At 40.3% G+C, this 14,651-nt stretch overlaps 3 non-coding genes across 3 annotated transcripts; 2 read left to right on the top strand and 1 right to left on the bottom strand.

Moving 5' to 3' along the window:
• Positions 1-6,062: 6,062 nt before the first annotated feature.
• trnam-cau (transfer RNA methionine (anticodon CAU)) lies at positions 6,063-6,135 on the top strand. The gene has a single exon. It is a non-coding gene; the product is annotated as a tRNA-Met (tRNA).
• Positions 6,136-7,632: 1,497 nt separating this feature from the next.
• On the top strand, positions 7,633-7,705 carry trnam-cau (transfer RNA methionine (anticodon CAU)). The gene has a single exon. It is a non-coding gene; the product is annotated as a tRNA-Met (tRNA).
• Positions 7,706-13,954: 6,249 nt separating this feature from the next.
• On the bottom strand, positions 13,955-14,027 carry trnam-cau (transfer RNA methionine (anticodon CAU)). The gene has a single exon. It is a non-coding gene; the product is annotated as a tRNA-Met (tRNA).
• Between the last annotated feature and the right edge of the window lie 624 nt (positions 14,028-14,651).

Below are 14,651 nucleotides of genomic sequence, written 5' to 3'. Positions count from 1 at the left end.
TTTCTGGTGGAAGCATTCCAGTGCCTTGGTTTTCTGCATGGTACACAGACGACTGGTTACACTGGGCAATGTCTAACAAATATGCATAATAATAGGTATATGACAATGTCAACCGTGATATATTGCCAGTGGATGATGACTTCCTATACTGAGGGAGCTAACCTCAGAAAACAATAGCGACATGACTGTAAGACAGTGGCCCACAGAAAAGAAACACAGCTGTCACCAACATAACCAAGCGTCTTGTTCGCCTAACTGGACAGGCCTAATAAGAAAATAATAAACGGGACTTAGAGAATTAACTTTAGCACAATGACCAGCAGCAACACCTTCTTTCTTCTTTTCTCCCACAAGTCAAAAATGGAAGAAAACTCCTGCCTTGTGGCAACACTGAGGGGACAAACAGAAGACTTTTAAATAACGATGTCACGATGATAGAGGCCTCAGTGGTTGATGACTGTCAGCCATTGGCAATGCACAATGGCATCATCCACTGGCCCAACCTTAGCGCAAACAAATGCGAAAAAAAAATGGAGCCTTATTCTGTATGATTTCTGGTAGTATACCAAAGACAGAGATGAACTGACTGAGACTGTGCTCAACTGATTTTGCTGTAACGATGCATAATGCATATTCAGATGGGTATATTTGTGCTCTGACACAAAACCATCAACAAATATATTACACCAGGGATGAGGAAGAACTAGACTTGCACTGATTAATCGGCAATGCTCGATATCAGGCCAGTTTTCACATGACAGGCCATGACTGGAGACCGGCCAGTGAGCGTCACAAATCCGATTCTGTGCCGGTCATTGTCACACAAGTGTTCTGCACGATGGTCATGTCATGCACGCAGCAGACAAACTGACCGTGATATCACCACAGCGCTGATAACAGCTACACACACTCAGACACATGCTTGCTTGAAGATGGTGTCAGTGACAGATTCCAAGAACAGAATAAAGAGAAGACAGACAGTCTACAATGAGACAGAGCAGCTGACAATATCGCAGAACAGCCATAAACTCTCTAGCTCTCTAGGCTAATGTTAGCCAGCAGCAGACTGCTGTTCACAGAGGGACAGTTAAAATCTAACCTCCAGTTGAAGAATAAACAACCTGTTTTGATGTGTCTCCTCAAACATTTTCTCATCCAGACTTGTTTAACTTATGCTTCTGTTTTTGTCACAGCAAAGTTTTACTGTAGCAAACTGTTGCACTGTGTCAGTCTCCGGTTTGTTTACATCTGCTTCCACAGGAGATCACATGAAATCGCGTCCTGCAAGATTCCATGATCTCGCGAGATCACGTTCACCCAATTCATAATCTTAATATAAAAATATAATAAGGTCTGGCTGTAACCTGGAGGACTTTGGAGAAAATTTAAATAGTATTTAATGAATATTTAATTGTCAGTGTCTTATTATGAACATCAAATTTAATTTTTGCAAGAAAAGTTTCAAAAATGTTTGTGGATGCTGACTGAAAATTGGAATCAGCCAAAATCGGAACAGGTAGGTCAGACCCCTCACAAAATCAGAAATTGGAATTGGCCAAGAAAATTGAAATCAATGCATCTCTAGGAAGAACATAAGTAATCAATAATGAGGTGCTAAAAATGGCTGGTTAATAGACAGAACGGGAGACACAGGGGTCACTTTTATTGTTTAATTTGGTTAAATCCATTACCTCACAGCTGTGGCTTGTCTTGATGCAAGTGTTACAGCTTGGCTCAAAGTTGCAACAAAAGGAGGGAGTCCACACACAAAAAGGTCAATGATCTGGATATTTTATTGAAAAACCCAAATAAATAATGTGGAGAAAGAGACGAGGCTGTAATCAGTAGTGTAGTGCTTGTGTGGGTGGAAATGAGTGTATGTATGAGTGCTGAAAATAAGGATTCAAACCCAAACTAAAATGGTAAGACAGCCATGAGGAATGGTGGCAGCAGCCCAGCCAGAGAGAAAAAGAGTCTAGGGAGAGCAGCCCTTTTATGCCCTCTGGCTCCTCCCAACTCTCAGGTGCAACCAGTCTCACTGACGACCCACCCAGTCTCTGGGTGAACAAAACAAGACACATGGGTGGGCCATCACACAAGCTACAACATCTTTCTTAACCAAAAGAAATGCCAGTTGCAATCACAATGCAAACATATCGTTTCTCAACAGCCATGTGGCCTGACTCATCATGAGAGTTGCGCAACACCAAATCATGAAATTTGAAGGTCACAAATTTCTGTTAAGTGGGCTCTTGAGTGAAACTCTTGCTGTGCGGTGCCCATTTTTTTTTAAAGGGATACCTTGTTTTAAATAAACTATGTGATTGTTCACCTCAAAGAAGAGCAAAAACAGCAGCATCTCCTTCAGTGTTTAATCGGTTCTTTGTTCACACACCAACTCAGTATGCGAGACAGACAAGGGACTCAATGGGGCTGGTCTTATGTAACCTGGAGACAGTGGCCAGCTGCCTCCAATTCCTTGATGGCCTCCAGCTCCAACCAAGAACCAACAACACTGCAAGGCAACAACACAACACCCAAGCCCTGGGAAAGGCCCAGGGACCATCACAAAGCAAACACAATATTTGCACTCTGGCCTTTAGACACAGTCAGACAATTCACTGCATGGTCTAGTTTGTTTGAAGCACACTGAGCTTTAATGTGATCTTACCTTTATTTCCTGGGAAACAGTGCCTCTTCAGTGGTGACCCCATCTTTATAAAAATGTCTGACCAAATAAAATGATCACTAATTTTTTCACAGTCCTTTCTTCCTGCTTGTAACAACCCACAATATATTGGCAGGAATAACATCACTCTAATGAAGTAATCAGGGAGGTGAAGTTAAATTGAGGTATTCATCATCACATTAAAGTGTCCTTGAGTAAGACACTGGACCCCAATTGCTCTTGATTGCCAGCGATCTGCATGGTGTCTCTGCTTCCACTGATGTGTGACTTTGTGTGTCAGTGTTAGACTGACAGGCAAATTGTAAAGTGCTTTGGGTAAAATTGCTGTATGAATGCAGTCTATGTAATGATAACACTTCAGGGGACCTTTCAGTTGCAGTTCCTCTATGGTCACTAAATGTTGCCTTCCAAAATATCTATCAGCATTTAAATGTTTTCAAAAATGACCAGTCTCTAACCTGGCATCATCAGACCAATTTGCAAATGTGAATCAATGGGCACAGATGAAAAATGCCTCTGGACGCAATTTGATCAACCTACAACTTATCGTGTGACAGAGTTCACATCTTTCTCATGAAGACAGGCTGAAAGGGCAGTTGCTAACTCCTCTTTTAGCGAAAATATACCACTTTTTTTGTTCAATACTGTCGTGATCACTGAACCAACAGAAATAGGTCCACATATGAAGCAGCCATCTAAAATGTTTCAACAGCCAATAAGGTCACACTCCTCTGTAGCTCCCTAACTCATCATGACATGAACCAAAAATCTGCACCCACAGACAGATGGAGGTACAGATAATTATAATAACAATAGAAATAAAAAAAGAAATTGAAATGACTTTTGATCTGTAACCAGCACAGTGTGACTGTCAGACATGCATCAGACAGAAATGCCCAGCAGACAGACCCGTCTTTGCTTTCATCTGGTGATAAAGTGATAATTACATCAGACAGATGTTATTTTAGTAATATTTCTAATGTATCTTACCTCATGCATGCTCATATATTTTAATAATTAATGTTACACAACGGCGATGTGTTTCACATAAATGAGCCACCTTTGCTAAAAAGAGTTGGAGAAGTTATGATGAGGCCTAATAAACAGACATCTACTTCATAAAAAAAAGGAAGAAGAAAAAAAAAAAAGAAAAATTACCGGTTTTAACTGACCAGTCTGATTTGTGTAGGGCTCTGTATAGTTATACTGTGGTACCCTGGTGTTCTTTTCATTTGATTTAATGAAGGTAAATACAGTGAGTAGCCATGCATAATGACACTTCTTCATTGGTGGCATTCTGACTTATACAGCAAACTGCTGCTGAAGATAAATGACGCTGTATTCACAACTGTTTAAGACTGTTTACAACTTTTTTCCAGTTTTGTTCCAGCATAATTTGTTCATCAGGGACCAACCTCGGACCTGTAACACTGCTTTTCATTGCTGTTGTTGGCCCCCACTATGGATACTGGTGCACCACCGCTAATTGTGGCCCCACACATTTTGTTCTGGAACTGGGCCTGAATTGTGATGTGTTTAGTGGCTAATTTGCCAAATTGACATGCAACTCAGCCTGTAACAATCAGTCAGATTAGTTGTTGCTTGCTCCATCAAGGCTTCTTTGCCTTTGCCCAAATGTAGCTTTTGTGGCTGCAGTAACTGCCAAGATGGCAGCGAACAGTTTACCAACACTCCAGGCTTCAATATGTCTCTTCAGACACCTGTAGGGGACACACAGATGCTACTGCCATGTTTTTCCCCTGGATTTACCGCTCCCTGTGTGTGTAGAATGCACCAGCTGTGATTGTGCCTGGCAGCAGAGCAACAATCACAGTGATTTAGATAAACGCAGCAAATCTTGATTAGGCATGTTCCCTGTTGCATCTCCCTTCAGTCATTTTAAGCTGAGAGCTCATACTGCACTCTTCCTTGCTCTGTCTGACACTCAACATCTCATTTCATACATGTATTTGGTGCCTTTTCACTCCCAAGCTTTATTTATCTTTTCTTCTGCAGATTCTTGAAGCATCTATTCTGAAAGCATCTATGCTTTCAGAATCTGTCCTTTTTATTTCTACCTCTACTACTGACTGTTTTCTTCCCTGGCATTCTGTATTGCTACCTGTGCTAGCAGTGGAACACTATGGTCTATTGATCAGTTCACCACTTTGGTTCAGAAGTAAGATCATCTAAAATATCTAATATATTTAATAGGTATTAAATAGTTAATTTCATGGCAATCCATCTACTAGTTGAACATATCCATGGTGGCCAGAGGATGAATGACTTTGGTGACCCCCTTGACTTTCCCTCTAGCTGCATCAGTACATAAATGTTTTCAATCATCTTGTGAAATATCTCAACATCAACTGGATGGATTGGCCACAAAAGTCTTTCCAAGCTAGTCAGCATGTTCTGGGTCTCCTAATAGTTTTCCATGCCTGGAGAACCTCCAAAAGAAGGTGCCCTGGAAATGTCACATACACAAACCACCTGAAAACTGGTTCCTTTTGATTGCAAGGAGCAGTGGCTGTACTCTGAGCACCTCCGAGAATGGCTACCTTATCATGGTATCATGGAGCATACATTCATGACTGTGCACAAACAAAAGTAGGCTGAAGGAACTGTCATTCACAATGTTTGAAAAACTTTTCAAAATCTTTTTTTTTATGGCTCCACGCTGGCAACAGCCATGGTTTGAGGCAGGAGGTTTTAGGGTCATCCAATTCTTATGAACACAATATCTCAGGAACACCTTGAGGGCATGTCTTCATACTTGGCACCAGTGACCACTTGGACTCAAGAATGAACTGACTAGATTTTGGTGGTCAAAGGTCACCATGACCTCACTTCCATCCCACTGTTGTGAATGCAATATCTCAGGAACCCTTTGAGGGAATTTCTTCAAATTTGGCACAGGCATCTTTTTGGACCCACGGATGATCTGTTAAGATTTTGTTTTGAGCCATAATGCAAGAATACATATGCTAATTATTAAATTTCACACAAATTTCTAATTGTCACATTACTAGAGAGTAACTACTTCCATCTAACTAGTTACATGGAAGAAAAATGCTAAATAAATGTAGTTGTATCCACTTTAATTAGAGATACTAATCAAAATGTTGGTCATTACAAAGGGGTTACATCCAAGTATTCTTTGTGGCTCTTCTGGGTAATTCTTTGTTGTAGTTTTATTCTTAGTCTTGCAGCCCCTTCAAACTGTGCACCCTCTTTTGTCAAACATTGTTCTGACGTTTTAAAGTGTGACATGACCCGTAACTGCCTTTTTGGCACAATAAGTAAAACAATCAAGTCATTCCACCGTTGCAGCTGTAGTGAGTGTTCGCAATCTCAGGAGTGCACATTTTGAGCCTCGTTGGCGCAGTAGGCAGCGCGTCAGTCTCATAATCTGAAGGTCGTGAGTTCAAGCCTCACACGGGGCAGGAGTTTTAAACTCAGATCACATAATGTGGCCAAAAAATCTAAGTCTAACAGAAAGGGTCACCTGGGACACTTTGCCTGTAAAATGTATCCCCTGGCAACAATATAGTGGAGCCACAAAGCACTTAGTGTGATGATACACCTCAGTTATGAGGTGTAAGAATAGAAAATTAGTCCTTGGATGGCTGAACTGATATGGAAACATTATAAATGCAGTTCATTCAGTTGTTTCATTACTGGTTGTTGTGACAGTCCTACAGCTGCTCTCACTCCATGTTTCTGACAGCATACCTCACACTCATCCATGCACACACATTCACCACTGACCAATCTGACAACCACCTGCACTTTATTGTAGTTGCATTCTTAGTCTCATTTTTCCTTTAAACTGTACTTAGCCTCTTTTATCAACTGTCAACTCTTAAGTTAACTCGTGGACTTTGTCTTAAGATTATTTTGTTAATTGTTGTCTCTGAGGTAAAGAATGAACTGACAAGTTGAATGGTTACTGCTCACCTTTTAGTATGTCACAAGAGCTTTAACTTCACCACAAGTGATACGGTGACAACTCCTCCATACCCAAAACTTTAAGCCTCGTTGTTGCAGTGGATAACGCATCAGTTGTATAATCTGAAGATTTTGAGTTCAAGTTGTTTTGTCAGTTGACATCAGGGAGATACATGATACATGTTGTTAAACACTGAGTCCCAGTAGATTTGTACTTTGTCAATTCATGAAATCTGGTCTTACAGTAATAAGATGCCCCCATTGCATCCTGTCTTTACCTCATAGTCATTATTCATAAAATGTGGTTGATTTGCAGTCTAATAATACTAATAATGCTTATTAATAATCTATATAAGTTATTTCTATGTGAGCTCTATGTGTGACTCCAATGAACATAAACATACACATCAAAAGCATTAAAGTTTTGCATAAACTTATGTAACTTACCAGAATTTGATTTCTTCACATGGATTTTGATGATGCAGGATGACAATCACCAAAACTGCCCAGTCAACCAGTTACCTGTCACTCCATATAACTTCATGTTACTCATCTGGGTTTGTTTGTAAAAAAGTCAGTGTGAAGAGGAATCTGACCAGAACTAAAATTTAATAATTAACAAGCAAATACTTGGACATTCTACTGAGGACATTTTCTCAACTGTTGTTTCTGAGGCCATGAATAAGAATTTAATAATTTCCAAGTTTGGGCTCAATAAAGGACTATCTATCTATCTATCTATCTATCTATCTATCTATCTATCTATCTATCTATCTATCTATCTATCTATCTATCTATCTATCTATAAATGATCTATCAAGTTGCATGGTTATTGCTCACCTTTTAATATGTGACAAGAGGCCTGACTGTCTTGTTGGTACAGGAAGCAGAGATTTCAAATCCTACTTTTGCCTGGGGCACCAAAAATAACCCAGTCACTCCACAGTTGCAGCAGTGACAAATACTTTCAGTCACCATGTGCAACTTTTTAAGCCTCGTTGGCGCAGTAGGCAGCGCGTCAGTCTCATAATCTGAAGGTCGTGAGTTCAAGCCTCACACGGGGCAGGTGTTTTAAAGTCAGATTGCAACACAGTGGTACAGATGCTAAACTGGCTACCACATGCAATGTTTTTTTTTGTGTGTGTTTTCTTCAACCGGCGCTCCACCTCTTTTGTCATGGGCTTAGTGCTGGGTCATGCCACAAAGCATCTAAGGTTTATCAGCCTTTGTGCAAATACTTTGGTGTGCAGATTCATTGTTATTACTGAGCACAGAGACTGAGGACAGGGTCACACCTAAAGGTCCGGTTCCTGAATCAAACCAATGCAGGGATGAAACATTGTTTCATTTTTTAACCTGGTCTTCTTTGCGTTCACAAAGACAAAACTCAAACAGTCTAGGAACTGTAAAAAAATAAATGTCCTTTGGTGGAAATGTTCAATTATTGGTCACAAGGTAAATGCAGGTGAAAGACAACAAACACCCTCTAATTTCTACCTGGGTAGTGACAGACCCTTTCAGCGACTATAGCAACTTTTCAAGCTTTGTTGGCACAGTTGGCAGCGCGTCAGTCTCAAAATCTTAAGGTTGTGAGATTGAGCCTCATATGGGGAAGCTGTTTTAAAGACAGATCCCAGCAGTATATTACAGACACATGGCACATATTGTTAAGGGTCATCCCCACCAAGGACTATAACTATACTCCAGTAGATGAGTGGAGTCCACAGCCCCATCTACTTGAGTTAGAACAATTTTAGAACTACATAGTTTTAGTCCTTGGTGTCGATAGCCATTAAAACATAGAGTGCCCCTCTGTTTGTATAAAACTGAAAAACATAGAACTGATGCTGTAAAGTCCAACATGTCCAGCATCTCTCCTGCTCATCTTTGTTTTACACTAAATCTCTGACAGCATACCTCACACTCATCTATGAATACACACTTATCGCTGACTAAAGTGACTTCCACAAGGACTATACTTCTTTGTTAGATGACAATCACCAAAACCATCCAACCAACCAGTTACCTGTCATTCCCTCTCAGTCTGTATTACTTGGTCACTGGAGCTTTATCATGAAGCAAGTTTTAGATGTGGCTCAACTGCTTACGATTCAAAAGAAATGATTCAACTTTGGTGAAAAACGTCTCTCATCCTGAGGCTGTATCCAGACAAATATGAGAAAAAAAGAGGAGAGAAGTCTGACAGAAAATAACAGGATTAACTTGACGGTCACAAACACTCCATACACACACACACACACACACACACACACACACACACACACACACACAAAACACACAGTTGAAGTTTTACATTGCTTGCCAGCTTAGGTTAATGTCTGTACAGTCATAGAATAAACAGGGACTGCAGAAACACAGTGGGCACATTTTGAGATAATAATGCATGGTAAAATTACCACTTAAGTGTTACGGGCAGCTCTATCCCAGTTTAGGACTGTCACATCCACTACACAGGTGACAGTACCACATGGCTCCTTTAAATAATCTTAGTGGCTTAGTGGCCGTGCACTGCTCTTTAACAGAGACAGGAAAGTTAGCCAGACGTCAAACCAACCAGTTAGTCGTCATCCTTCATCCTACGCTGCATGTCTTTGCAAGTGAGTCATCCCAGCATCCTTTGCGTTTGTGCATGAACAAATCTGTTTCCTCAACAGAAAGCCATTTGCTTCTCCAAATTTCCGATGCCGCATTTAAATCGCAACACACCTATGATTAATTAAGAGTCTAAATACAACCTCTTTGTGCTTTGCGCCTTACTTTGCACCATCTAACTAGCAAAAGTGAAGTTGCACTATGTCGCTTAAATGGGGCTCTTTGTATCATTTGTGCGAGTGAGCTTTGTGGTGCACCTTTATCTTGGCCTCATGCTGCACTAAGCCATTAAGGACTCATTACTGCCCTGTGAGGCTGGAGAGTAGAAAACACCCACTGGCATTTGCCAGTTAAGAGAGCCACACTTGTAATGGATCTTTCTTCTCCTAACAACCACAATGGGCCCATTCCACAGTCGAAAACAAACTTCAACAATTGAAACAAATACTGTTCTTTCCACTGCCTGATAGCCTATGGCGTGGTTTGGCTCAACTCCACTTGCTCCTTTTGGGTTTTCCATTGAGAAAAGTTGTGGATAGCACCTGGTACCTGATATCACCTCAGCTGAGTTTCCAAGCAAAATGAGCTGATATTAAATGGTAACTGGAAAACACTGCAGACCACTGATAATAGTAACCTGTGCTAGACAGACATACGTGCAGTATGTCTGTCTAGCGCAAGCGCAAATTGCTACCGCTGTTGTTTATTCACTCAACCCAAATTTTGAAAATTGACAACTCACAAACCCACACCATGGTGACCTGATGAAGTGCAGATCTTCCTCCGTTTGGTTTGCCGATGAAATGACATCCTCTATTGTTCCTTTGTGTTTGGGTTGTGCTAAAGATGATGGCATGGCGGTACTGTTGCTATGATGATCAGTTCAGAATCCTAATTACATTGAGTAGGTACCATGGATCTAAAAAGGAGGACCTGAATATGACATCTCCTCTTACTCATGCCTCCAGTTTTTCCCTGCAGTATCTCTTGTGGTGGTTAGAGTTGTACTTTTTCAGATGTGTTTCCAAACAGCATTTTCCCATTTACAAGAAAAATCGTCTTTATGTCTGTGCAAAAGAAAAATAGAAGTTTCTCATAGAAACACACTACACGTTAGAAATGACTGAATGAATGACAGCCCCTGCCTCCACCATTCCCAACAGCAAGTTACAAACGTACCTTTAGAGACTCTCTCTGTTCAAATCAGCCCAGCAGTTCACTTCAGCTCAATGCAGTTCTAACAACCTGACACAGAAGAAAAAAAAAATACCATCCTGTTTCTGTCCTCTGACTCTGGTGGCTCAAACATGTCCAGTAAAGCTGCTAGACAGAGCATCCATGTTTCAGGTCGTAGTGGTGTTTGACATTATTACAGAGCAAAGAAAACTGCTCATTTTTTTGTTGATTTAGAGACCTTTTTTTTTCCAATATTTTTTAAATCATTCAAATTGACTTGGTGGCTAATAACACATGTTTCTGTGGTATGACAAACTCAGAACACACATGGTTAAAAACTGGTTGGTTGGGCAAGTTTACATCTGTGTTGCTCTTTATCAAGATGGGCAGCTGCTTCAAGGAGCTTTTCTGTGGTAACAGCCAGGGACTGTCTCCTAAACAATTGATGAAATGGTCCAAAACCATTCTAGGTGCATCTCCAATGTTCTGTTTCTAGAAATCCCTGTTTGCTTCGAGTTAATCTAATTTAAGTTAATTGAATTCTCAGTAATATATTGTTTTTTTTTTTAAAAAAACCAATGGAATATCTGCTGTTTTAGCAAGATAAAAAATTGTCTTGCTGTAAGATTGCAAGCCTGGTTATAAAAGAAATATCGCTGCCAAGCTTGTCCTTAATTATCATTTACTTTGCTTTCTCCTTGTCTCTCTTTCTCTCATATCCTCCAGTCCCTGTCTCTCTTTATTTCTCCAGCCATCCTTATTGGTCCTATTTCTTTCTCTCTCCAACCTTTACTCCCCTCTGCTGCCCTTGTTATGACATTTAATCCTCCCATCAGCCCTCCTTCCTCTCTGACCTCTCTCCATCTCTGTCAATAATCATCTCATCTTAGCACTCTGACAGGGTAGGCGTTTATCCCCTATCAGGCTTGATTCTCCCGTCCTCCCTTTCTCTCTGTTAGTCCACTGTCCTCTTGACGGATCCTAGATGATCTGACTGTATTCAGATTGAGCAAAAACATATTAAAGCCAGGTGTCAAAACACCAGTGAAGGACTGACAGATGATCACAGATACATTCCAGCTCTCAGATCAGACAATTTGCTTTTGAGCAGAGGTGGCAAAAGTACACACATTTTTTTACTCAAGCAGATGTACAGATACTTGTGTACTTCTACAGCTACAAAAGTTTTTTTTTTACTAAAGAGTCAAAAAAAAGCACAGGTTCTGTAAGGTACCTAAAGTATAAAGGTAAACAGTTGTCCCGTGAGGAACATTTCTACTGTCGGTTATTGTGCAAAGCTAACTTAGCCTCTCTTTCTGTCTGTTCGTCTTGTTACATCTCTTATATCATTTTGTCTTATTACAGCTCGTCTTCTACATTATTTTTATCTTGTCACATCTTTTACATCATTCTCGTCATGTTAAATCTTACATGTCTTGCATCCTTTTTGTATTGCATTATGTATGTCTTGTTACTTCATTTTTGTCATGTTATGTCTTTTACATAGTTGTAACATCTTACATTTTTTTTACAGTTATTTTTACCCAAATGTTCATGTTTGCCTAAACCTAGCCAAGTAATTTTAGTGTTTAAACCTAACCAAATTGTGACACGCTTTTTAGAAAGCTTCATTTGGAAGGTCCAACCCAGCGTTGCAAATGTATCATTGTTAAGCTGACTGCATAATGAGAACATGTGTACTTTACATCCCCAGATGAGGCAAAATGTGACACTGTCACAGTGGATACCGGGTTGGTTGGCACTAGCATGGATTTATTACATGAACTTTACTGTGATTAAAAATGGAACCCATTTATCCCAATGGGAGGTGGGGCAATTTTACACATCCACCTAACTGTATCCATCTTTCTTGATACAGCCATGAGCTTAAAATGGATTGTGACAATTCTGTGTAGTCTGTTGCTTGTACTTGCAGTACTGAAAATTACTTAGCCCTTCTGTATACTCTATTTAAAGCACATATCCAGTGACATAAAAGAATGGTTTGATAGCAGAGCAATAACCCTCTGCCTCTGCTTCAAAATATCAAACTGTCTTCATATGGAACAGAGGGTCTGTTGGAGAAAGAATGTTTTCTTTTTTGTTAGAGCTTTGGAATATCCTATTTTGCTTGTGCCCATCTTTTCATTCATTGTCATGTAACTTATCTTCACTGGCAGTATAAAAAAGTGGAAGAAATTATTTTACTTGCCAGTTCAGAAACATAAATGGACATAAGAATGACCATGGCATATTTCTTGTACCAAGTCAGTATCACTGTACCATGCTACAGTGCTTCAGTGTTGAGCATGGTCAGGCGGCTCTCACTCTCAGTGCGTCAAATACAGCAGCTTGATCACTGGCACTGTATATCAAACGGTAAGACTGTAGGTATTCCTCTTGCATCTTGGGTTTTGATGAGCCATCAAAGTCAGGTGACAGAGTGAGAAGGACTATGTATGAAGGAGATAGGGGATGGATGGCGGAACAAGCAAACACAAGACTTTAACCCAGGAGACCAGGATTCATGTCTTGTTTGAAACCAAGAGTCACCGTTGACTACTTTTGAACTTAGGTAACACGTGCAAGTGATGTTACGTAATATATGTAAGTGATGTTACATAATGTGACTTTAAAGACCTGCCTGTGTGAGGCTGGAAATCACGACCTTCAGATTATGAGACTGACACACTGCCCACTCCACCAAGTCTTGAACAAAATTACAATCTGTGATTGGGAGAATTCTTCACTGTGGAGTGACTCAATTCTTTTTAAATGTCTGCTTACTATGCCACTGAGGTAGTGAGGGCAAAACAACATATTACCAGTGGGGCGTACCAGCCGCTACAGGCATAACTATGTTATATAAATTGCGTGAGATTACAGATGTGGTTTATGTTGTGAGCAGTCAGTTTGATTAGACTTAGGCAATACAACTTCTTGGTAGGATTAGGCAAAGAATGCAGTTTGGATTAAAATAACTATGTTACGTATGTCACATGACAGAAGTGCCATCACTTGCCCAACAACAGAACTCGCATAATATTACACATCGTTTACGATGTAAAACAGTTGCAGTTTGGTTTGGTTTTGGCACAGAAACTACTCAATTAGGTTTAGGCAATCAAATACTTGGTTGGGTTTAGGAAAAAATTGTGGTTTGGGTGAAAAGGAAGTGACATCCATAACAATATTTTAAGTTGCTTAAAACTTTAAAGATCTCTTCATTTACTTTCTGTTCCACACAGGATTTGATTTCCAGTTTCCCAGGTAAGGGCCCTATCTGTGAGCCATCCATCCATCCATCCATCCATCCATCCCTCCTCCTCAAAATATGGGCTTTCTTGCTTGTTATACCTCTCCTGTCATACTTAGTAAACAAAGGACAATCAGAATACACTGAAGACACTTTAGACCAACACAGTGACTGTCAGATTTTTTTGCAGTAGTTGTGTGTTTTCACAGATTGTTGCTCACTGTTCTGTAATTCTATTGCATTGCATGTATTTTGACTTTAAAAGCAGCTGCCCCGTGTGAGGCTTGAACTCACGACCTTCAGATTATGAGACTGACGCGCTGCCTACTGCGCCAACGAGGCTTGAAAAAACATATTGTGTGATTGAGAGGAGTTGTCACTGTTGCAACACTGCAGTGACATACTTTTTTAAAGTCTGCTTACTGTGCCAAGTAACAGGGCAGTTAGAACTCTTGTCACACACAAAAGATGAGACATAACCATTCAACTTTACCAACTACTTTACAGTTGTTGATCTCAGAGACAACAACTGAGAAAATGAGCTGTCGTTACTCTTTGACTGGACAATTTCAGCAGTTGCCATCCTGCATCATCATTGCATCATCAGGATCCACATGAGGAAATCAAATTTCAGTGAATGACACTGAGGGCGTGCTGACTGCCATCTACCGTAGGTAAAACACTGAGTATGGATATGGACATGAAGAACCTCATACACTCACACTTAAAATAATCCAAACTATCCCTTTCAGTAAAGGAGCTGAGGAATGATCAGCACAGAGTATCTGGTAATGAGCACTTATAAGTAAGATTTTCGTTCTGTCTTTCAGACATGATTGGGACTGCCCAGTTTCAAACCTGAGCGGGATTTGCAACTGTCTTGACCCAATCAGTGGACTGGAGCAGACTAATGTAGTCTAGTCATCTGAAAGAATGCTGATGTAATGACAACTAATAAGGCTTCAA

This window comes from Lutjanus erythropterus, chromosome 5, assembly GCF_056507025.1.
Source record: "Lutjanus erythropterus isolate fLutEry1 chromosome 5, fLutEry1.hap2, whole genome shotgun sequence".
Lineage (NCBI taxonomy): Eukaryota > Metazoa > Chordata > Actinopteri > Lutjaniformes > Lutjanidae > Lutjanus > Lutjanus erythropterus.
Note: the sequence above shows the minus strand (reverse complement) of the source record. Positions and strands in the feature narration are given on the sequence as shown.